The sequence below is a fragment of the Euprymna scolopes genome, chromosome 21 (genome assembly GCF_053919585.1).
Source record: "Euprymna scolopes isolate OS-2025 chromosome 21, ASM5391958v1, whole genome shotgun sequence".
In the NCBI taxonomy this organism is placed as follows: Eukaryota; Metazoa; Mollusca; class Cephalopoda; order Sepiida; family Sepiolidae; genus Euprymna; species Euprymna scolopes.
In genome coordinates, this window is record NC_136502.1 from 109,265,588 (window position 1) to 109,276,584 (window position 10,997).

The 10,997-nt window shown below is 23.3% G+C and overlaps 1 protein-coding gene across 1 annotated transcript in view; it reads right to left on the reverse strand.

The window, feature by feature from the left end:
• The window catches only part of LOC145242988 (protocadherin beta-2-like), a 158,263-nt gene extending 148,681 nt beyond the window's left edge, over positions 1-9,582 (reverse strand). The window contains exon 1 of the mRNA XM_080106112.1: positions 7,891-9,582. The gene's annotated coding sequence lies outside the window, so the exon portion shown is untranslated. The remainder of the gene's footprint in view (positions 1-7,890) is intronic.
• Between the last annotated feature and the right edge of the window lie 1,415 nt (positions 9,583-10,997).

The following is a 10,997-nucleotide window of genomic DNA, read 5'->3' on the forward strand; positions in this document are numbered from 1 at the left end:
CGAGTGACCTCTGGGCCTTGATAAGTGGTGATTCCTTTGTAAAAAAAAAAAATAGGAGGTTTTACTTTTGGAACTACCTTTGTATGCTAATGATATTTCTGCTGTAATTTTTCAATCATTTGGTTTTATAATACGAGTTTTCAAAGTAACTGAATTAGGTTCGATCTTTGTACTTGTAAGGGAAGCATTAGTTATTTGCAATAGAGCCCTTATTGAGTAGAACGAAATTATAACTACTATTCATAAAAAAAAAAGCAAACTAATTTATAAATATTTTAAAGGTTTTTATGACTACCTACATAATTATTGCAGATATATAAAAAAAGGAATTCTGCTAAAATGTTAATAAATTCTCAGCGTTAGTAGATTATTATCATTGTCATCAATTATCATTGATATTATCTAGTATAAACTCGATACTAATTTTAATAGTGACTTATTTTCCATTAAATCTCTTGCATTTATGTTTAAAAATGTTCGTTTCAAAAATGGTTTTATAACTATTATAATAGTTTATGAATTATAATTTTAATAATATTATTTCTGTCATATATAAGATCACATTTTATTTCCTCTATATTAAAGGGATTGATGCGCTTAGATTTATTATGTAATAAATAAATAAGTTGATGTTATAATCGTTATTATCATTTTTCTTATAATTTTCATCATTCTTTTATTATTAGTAATATTAGAATTATTATTAATATTACTATTATATATTACTATTACATAGAACTATTATAATATTTAATATATTATAATAATATAATATAATATTTAATATATTATAATAATATAATTTAATACAATATTTAATATATTATAATAAAATGATATAATATATTATAATAAAATAATATAATATATTATAATAATAAAATATATAATATATTATAATAATAAAATATATAATATATTATAATACTATAATATTTAATATATTATAATAATATAATATATAATATATTATAATAATATAATATATAATATATTATAATAATATAATATTTAATATATTATAATAATATATAATATATTATAATAATATATAATATAATATTTAATATAATAATATATTATAATAATATAATATATTGTAATAATATAATATGTAATTATATACAACTATTATATTTATTATAACGAAAATGAGAATATATTGATTATTATTATTATTGTTGTAATTTTATTACTACTATATATTATATTTTATTACTATTATATATTATTATTATTATTATTATTATTATTATTATTATTATTATTCTATCACTATTATATTTTATTATTCTCACCATACTTTAATCATTTCTTTTATTGTATAATGATAATAAGAATGATAATATTAATTATTATTTTTATTATTTGTATTTTCTTTAATTATAATAGCTATAGTTATTCTAATTTTTGTTACTATTATATATTATTATATTGCATTATACATCATTATATTATATTTTATTTCTATGATATGTTATTATATTTTAGTACTTTCATATGTTATTACTATTACTTTTAATATATATTATTAGTAATGGCATTATTAATATATTATACTACTATTATATATTATATTTATTATTATATGTTATTCTCCAAATTTTTAATTAATATCATTAGTTTGATATTATATTCATTATTGTCATATTACTATTATTATATTATATTTATATTATATTACTGTTATATTACTATTGTATATTGTATTTATTATTATATGTTGTTATTCTCCTAATTTTTACTAATATTATTTTGATATTTATTATTATATTACTATTATTATATTATATTTATTAATATTATATTATATTACTGTTATTATATTATATTTATATTTATTATTATATTATATTACTATTATATATTATATTTATTATTATGTTATTCTTCTAATTTTTTATTGATATTATTAGTTTTATATTGTAGTTATTATTATTTTATTACTATTATTATATTTATATTATATTTATTATTAGGTGTTATTATGTTTTATTATTCTCCTAATTTTTATTAATATTATTAGTTTGATATTATAGTTATTATTATATTACTATTATTATATTATATTTATATTATATTACTGTTATATTACTATTATATGTTATTCTCCTAATTTTTTTATTAATATTATTATATTTATTATTATTATATTAATATTATTATGTTATATTTATATAATATTGCATCATTATTATATATTATATTTATTATTAGGTGTTATACGTTATTATTCTCTTAATTTTTATTCATATTGATATAATGATCGTTATTTTTCATCATCATCATCATCATCATCATCATCATCATCATCATCATCATTCCTCAGACAATTGCACTTAAGGGAACAGCAAGGATACTAAAAAGAGCTCTCGGTTGGTTTCAATAAAAAGGAGGCCATACTCAGCATTGCAATGTTCAAAGTAAGAAAATTTAAAAAAAATTATTATTGATGTTATTCTTTTCACGATTAGTTATTACTGGCAATGTTATCATAACATTGAGTAATATCATCATACAATATCATTTATATATTAATACGATAGCGTGTGTTTTATTTATTTTGTGTGTAACGCTTACATCTTTTTGTTTTCTTCCGAGTGACTGTTGTTTAATTGTTATGACCTTTCATTTCTTGTAATAAATAATTTTAACAAGAATTCTTCATTAGTTTTGGTTTCAGTTTCGATTATAGCTGAAGGAACTGAAGAGTTATATATATATATATATATATATATATATATATATATATATATATATATATATATATATATATATATATAACTTGAGCTCCTTCAACTATAATCGTGGTGGACATGTTAAAAACACGAGGAGGTGGTAATCACTGCCTGATGTAGTTTTAATGGAATGAAAATGTGTCAAGATACGTACAAACTTTGTATTTTTTTTTTTCAAACATATCTGATGAAATGTTACCACGCTTACATCTTTTTTCTTCCGAGTGACTGTCGTTTAATTGTTATGACCTTCCATTTCTTGTTAAAATAATTTTACCAAAAATGCTTCATAAGTTTTGGTTTCAGTTTCTATATAAACTGATGCACCCGAGTCATATGGATATATATATGTATTTTTTTTTTTAAATAACAACTTTAAAATATATCCGAATCGATAGACAATTGACTCTATAATAATAAATATGAAATCTGCATAAATTAAAATATCATATTTAAGCGTATTTTACAACCGGGCTACGCCAGGTGTCCCTGCTAGCTTAGATAAATATTATCATAACTATGTGTACCAATATTCATACTAGTATAATTATTACCCTTATCATTTTTAGTACCATTCTTTTAATTATTAATATTTAGTATTATTAATATTAATATTAATATTAATTAGTATTATCTATATATTAATATGATAACGTGTTTGTGTTATTTTGTGTGTCACGCTTGCGTTTTTTTCTTCTGAGTGACTATCGTTTAATTGTTATGACCTTCCATTTCTTGTGATAAATAATTTTGCCAAGAATTCTTCATAAGTTTTTGTTTCAGTTTCGATTCAAGCTGATGCAACCAAGTCATAAGGATATATTTTTTTATTTTTGAAATCACAACTTTATAATATATAAGAATCGATAGAAAATTAACTCTATAATAATATATACGAAATCTGCATAAATTAAAATATCATATTTAAGCGTATCTTACGACCAGATAACGTCATGCGTCCTTGCTAGCAACTCTAATCTCTGGTCCCCCCCTCACCAATCTTTTACGAAAAACACTCGTCTAGCTGAATCCACTGTGAAAAACTTTCCCCACTCTTCATCTATGCCTAAATCAAAACGTAGATTCCATGAACAAAGCTTCTTTCTTAGAATTGCACGCCTGTGGAACTCTGTTCTGTCTGCCTGCTTCCCACCTGACTACAACCTGGATGTCTTCAAGTCCAACGTAAACAAATTCCTGATGAACCGCCCCCTTAAGTAGACACTTTATTAAATCTCCACACTAACTTACTGTACTTACAATAACCCTTATCCCTGAGTGGCTTCATGGCCTTGATAAGTGGTGACCACCTTGTAAAAAAAAAAATATCAGGGCATCTCCATTTACGCTGAACATCCACAGAATGCCAGCATCAATGTTTGACATATGAATGAGTTCACTGTGGAATTTCCACAGGTCCCGCTAGTTGTTGTTGTTATTATTATTATTATTATTATTATTATTATTATTATTATTATTAAACTAATTTTATTGTTTTTCTCATCATTTTTTTATGCATATATAAGTCATGATAATTTTTGTATAGTCATTCCTTTAACTATTATTAATATGGTTATTATTATTGTTGTTAATACTATTATATTATCATCATAACTATGTGTACCAATATTCATACTAGTATTATCCTTATCATTTTTAGTACCATTCTTTTAATTATTAATATTTAGCATTATTAATATTAATATTATATCAATAAATTATCAATATTAATTATTGGTCATTTTTTCCATTCCTAATATAATACCGCTGATTATTATTGTTATTAATATTAAGTCTGTATAATTTTCCACTGGTATATTACACAAAAAGAAACCAAATTAATTATTCAAGGTGTATTATTACACAGGTGTATGCACATGGAATTTATTAGTCAGTCCGAAACTGATGGCTCTCCTTAGATGTCATAAATATTTTATCACTAGCAAATAAAGCTGCACACACGCACACACGTACACAGGTATAGGTTAACAAAGTAGAGTTCTTTGAAGTTTATGCATGCGTCTAACACTTGCTAGGTGACTAGAGTATGATGCTGTTTCTGTCAAATCATTAAATATTAAAAGTTCAATCTTCCTTTGTTTATTTTTGACATGTTCCTCATCCAGTTTTAGCGTTTGACAGCAAAGTTCATATGGTTTAAAAAAAAAAAAAATTCTCTACCCCTTCTTCCACCTTAAAAATGGTAATAGGGAAATAAAAATTTAAAAAAAAAGTCGCTCTTTAGACGGAGAATGGTGAGCGCTAATGGATTTAAAAAGAAGTCAGTGCATTTGTTATCTTCCTGTACATTTGTCGCGAATCATCACAGCAAGTACATACCGAGGACTAAAGGGCTGATGAGACAAAGTGCGCAAGTAAACGGGGTGGGAGAGGGACGGCTTGGAGGGTTGCTATCTGCAGAGGTTTTATTAATTGGACTCGGAATTTGAATTTCCTCAGTCAAAACGTCTAGCTGAAAATCACCAAAAGTTGATTTTAACATTCAATTACAAAAATGAGTTAAAAACCAGAATATAAGAAATGCACAAATAAGATATTTACTTTTTTTTTGTTTTCAGACAAGCAACAAACGATAAATAAAAAAAAAATAGTTTTAAGATAATGCATTTATTTTCTTTTTGATGAATTTAAAAATGCAAGCAGTTTTTATTTTTTTTTTATATATATTTTGAATTTATTTTCTTTTTCAATTTATAACACAATTATGACATTTAAACATTTTTAAATTCCATAAAATGTTCTGAAATTCAAACAGCACTTTTCAATTCATCATAAACTAAATATAAAAAAACAAACAAACAAATATTTATTTTTCCAATTGAAGAATATTGTCCTTCTTTAAAACATCCAAAAAGCAGCCAATATTTTTTTTTTAATTTAAAACAATTCAATAAAGCAACTAAAAAGCAACCAATATTTTTTCTTATTTAAAACAGTTCAATAAAACAACTAAAAAGCAACCAATATTTTTTTCTTATTTAAAACATTTTAATAAAACAACTAAAAAGAAACCAAACAAATATAATCTAAAGTTTAATTTTAAAGTATGTTGCTTTAACTTTAAATAAAATACATTTAAAAAAATATTTTATAATAAAGAACAAAAAAAAGGAGAAAATGATTTATTACTTTCAAAGTTTGTTTATGTTTACAATGAACAGAATTGACCAATATATATATTTTTTAGTATAAAACTTATCTGCCTTATTTTTTTATACCTATATATATATATATATATATATATATATATATATATATATATATATATATATATTACACACATATATAATGTAGTTATAATACACTTATATATATTATAATATAGTTATAATACACTTATATATTATATAATACACTTATATATAGATTATATACAAATTACACTTATATGTATTATATATAATACAGTTATGTATATTATATATATATATATAATACAGTTATATGTATTATATATAATACAGTTATGTATATTATCTATATATATAATACAGTTACATGTATTATATATAATACACTTATATATATATATATATAATACGCTTATATATATTATATATGATACACGTATATTTATTATATAAATAATGAACTTGTATATGCATATTCTATATATATGTAAAACACTTATATATTATATATAATATACTTATATATTTATTATATATGTAATAAACCTATATATGCAAATTATATGTATATATATATATATATATATATATATATATATATAACACATGTATGCATAATATATATCTATATGTAATACACTTATATATATAAGTACTTGAATAAGAGAATTTTTCAGTAGTTATCCTTTTAAAATATCAAACTTATCCAACTTGTTTGTATATATGTGTGTGTGAATAAATAAATAATTATATAATTATATTAAAGGTTCTCTAAACTTGGAGTAAGTAATAAATATTAATATTTATATAGCAATCCCAACTAAATAAAAAAGCTCAATAAACCAAGGTAAGAAATAGAGCTTTATATATATATATATATATATATATATATATATATATATATATATATATATATATATAAGCTCTATTTCTTACCTTGGTTGTATTGAGCTATTTTATTTGGCTGGGATTACTATATATATATATATATATATATATATATATATATATATATATATATATATATATATATATATATATATATATATATATATATATAAGCTCTATTTCTTACCTTGGTTGTATTGAGCTATTTTATTTGGCTGGGATTACTATATATATATATATATATATATATATATATATATATAGTTATATATATATATATATATATATATATATATATATATAGTTATATATAGTTATATATATATATAGTTATATATAGTTATATATAGTTATATATATATATATATATATATAGTTATATATATATATATGCTCACACAAATACAAAAGTTCCTAAATTGGTTTGTTAATTAATATATCTTACTTATATATAATGTGTGTGTGTGTAAATGTTTGATTAAGTAAATTTCTCAATAGTTATTTTTCTTAAAGTATAAAACTTATTCATCTTGTTTGTGCACACACACACACACACACACACACACACACACACACACACACACACACACACACACACATATATATATATATGCTAGACTATAAAAAATGTCTATGTGCACACTGAATATTAAGATGCTTAAATGAAAATCAATATTGATGTCTCTTTGATAAGATACAAATCCAATATTATGTCTACTTAATCAATATACAAAAAATTGGTGATCTATTTGGGATGCATTGACATTTGTACTTACCTCAGGTAAACTCTGGGAGAGAATTCGATTTTTACAATTGGATGTCACCAAATTATAACACTTTGAATGTGACACAATGCTGGCCATCTTCTTATGACCCTGAGTCAGAGGATTATGTCTGTACTAAGTCACAGAGGATAGACTGTTATGTGTACACAATAGCAGATAGTAATCAGTTAACTAACAAGTACATGTTAATGTGCTGATGACATGCAAACACGCCCAAGTGATAAATGGCAGAGAAAGTGCACCACATCTAGTTTAGCGTCACCTTCTTATCAGATCAGAGTTGAAAGACAAAGAAAAGATAGAGAAAAAGATTCCAAAGCAACTAACCTGTGTGGTTAGATCCTCAGTAGTCTGTGGTGAATGAGATGTGTTCTGGTGTCAAGTCCTGCTGTAACTGCTGCTGTCGTGTGACAACATCATTAGGTATGTGTGTGTGGAGGGGAGGGGGGAAACGGTGTGGCGGGCGGGGTTGGGGAGGGAGCGTGGAGGGAACGGCGGTGTGTGCGTGAGTGTGAGAGTGTGAAAGGAAGGAAGCCCGCCGTCCTACCAAGTGTGCTGTGTGTGTAATGGCTGCTTAAGCCAGTGACTGACTGATGTTCATGTAGAATGGAGACAGATACTGGAACAGATAACCCTTGGAACTGACTTTTCCTAATCTATCAGCGCTGACACCTCCATATCACACTATCTCGCCTTGTTAAGACTGTGTTACACGACTTTCTCTCTCGCGCGCTCGCTTTCTCTCTCCGTAGAAGTGTTAGAGAGGAGTGCAAGTCTACACAGAGAAAACAATTTACTAATACTTTAATGATGGTAATCTCATATTTCAAGTGAATTTTATTCTTAATGTTAAATATATATGCATATAATATATATATATATATATATATATATATATATATATATATATATATATATATATGGATTAAAATTTTGTAATTTTAACCTATGTTTGATATAATAGGTGAGTCATTTGCCACTTTGCTCCTGACTTCACTTAACATCTGCACATTTGTTCATAGCTATACATAACTTTCACTTTCATTTTCACTTTCACTTTCATTTTATTTTATTATTTATTATTATATAGAAGTGAGACGGGGGGGGGAAAGAAAACATGGAAATTAATAACTCTAGCCAAACAAATAATTCCACTTGCATTTAAATGAACTGACTATAATTGTACCTACCTACCTACCTATTTAACTACCTTCTTACCTATCTACGTGTCATAAAGGTCTCTTTACTCAGCTATCATTTTTATCCCTACAAATTCTGGTCTGTAGAAATCTAGAATAACAGTTAATCTCTCCAAGAAATCAATATCCAGGATGTCATCTGTAGAGTTGACTGGTTCTGAATACAAATTCTCGAATACCACTAATCTGGGTTAGTGATTATCTTCTGTGGAAATCAATATCAATCTTCTCCCCCACCCCACCCTTCTTGTTTATTTGGACCGCCCCCTTTTGACAGAGATATGAAAGAAGTGTAAATAGATTCAAAGTTTAGATAGAATGAAAGGGTCAGTGTTTGCAGATAATTTGATTACCGGGTCTTCACTGAACTGTTAATTTCCTTTTATTATGTTTTTTCGCATATAAACGCTTCTTTCTTTGGGGGTGAAGGTCGCAGGGTCCTGGCTTTTTACACCTCCTGTCATAACAGATGAATGGAAATAACTTCTAATAATAAATCTGCTTAGAAATTAATAATTCATATTTCTTATGAATTGCATGTGTAATTTTTATCTCTTAATAGAATTTCTTATTTCAAAGATGTTTTATTTTTTATTAGAATATTTTTCATCTATTTATAAAAAAATTTCTTATCAAATGAACAAATTGTCTATCATTTTTTTTTTAAATATTTAAGCTCATAATTAATGAAATTAATTAACCAAAGAATATTAGTTATTATTTTTGCTTGAAATTAAATTATTATTCTTTATGGAGGGGTTTCTCGTTTTCTGTTCAACTATTTTCTACATTTAAATATAAAAAATAATCACTATAATTTTTGTTAAATCAAATTTGTTAATTTTTTACAAATTTGTTATTTTTATTTTTATGAATAAATATCATCAAATAGCTTAGCAAATTAAGTGATAAAATGTTATTTTTTAAATTATAATTAATGAAATTAATTAATCAGAGTATATTAGTTTGTCATAATTTCTTTTTAAAAGAATATTAAAGAGTATATCTTTTAGTCATAATTTATTAAAAAAATTAAATACACATTTTCTGTCTTTTATTATTTCTTATGAAAAAATGTGACAAGATTATTTTCAGTAACGAATTAAATTCTACTTGATTTTTTTAAATAATAATTATTTCAAATAACAATTATTTTTATTTGGAATAAATTACCATTCCTTATGAAGGGATTTCTTATTTCCGATCGTATATTTTCTACATTTAAATAAAAAAATAATCACTATAATATTTTTTTTCAATCAAATTTTTACTTCGATATTTTTATTTTTGTAAATAAATATGATCACATAGCTCAGCAAATTAAGTGATATATATTTTTTAAATTACGATTAATAAAATTAATTAATCAAAGTATATTATTTAGTCATAATTTCTTTATTAAAAATATTTAAGATTATAACTAATAGGCTTAATTAATCAAATAGCCTAGCAAATTAAGGGGTATAATATTATGTTCAAAATTATAATTAATGAAATTGATTAATCAAATTATATTAGTTAGTCAAAATTGCTTTATAAAAATATTTAAGATTATAACTAATAGGATTAATAATAATAATAATAATAATAATAATAATAATAATAATAATAATGATAATAGCTAAGTAACTTATGTGATATATAATACTATTTTTAAGTACAATTTATTTTCTTTCAGAATAGAATAGTCATAAGTTTTTACAGTTTGTGTGATATGATTCATAACCTTGTAAAATGTTTTAAAATGACAACTTTTTAAAAGAAGTACGTTCTAGAATGTTAAAGAAACAAGTGTATATCTTAAGATTTCTGATTTCAAATATTACATTATTACTATTCAAAGATCTTTTTATTCTTTTAAATTAAAAATAAAATAATTGCATGAACAAATTCCTCAACTTGTTCTGTTCCTGGAAATGGTCTTAAGGAACCATAGAATCTCATAATTGGAAAGTGTATTATTTTATTTTATTTATTATTTTGTTACTTTTTAAATGATCTTCCTAGTTTTCGTCAACAGCTTTTTTTTTTGTTTATTCAATGACATAATTTTATTTTCCTTATTTCGACGAACAAGATTTGAAATATTTATTGATATTTTAATCGCATTTTCACAGATATTTTAGTTAATTGACTCGAAGTGAGAATTTGTAATCATTGAATTGCATGAAGTTTATAAAAACATGCACAACTGTACAATTTCATACACTTATATATATATGTATATATATATAT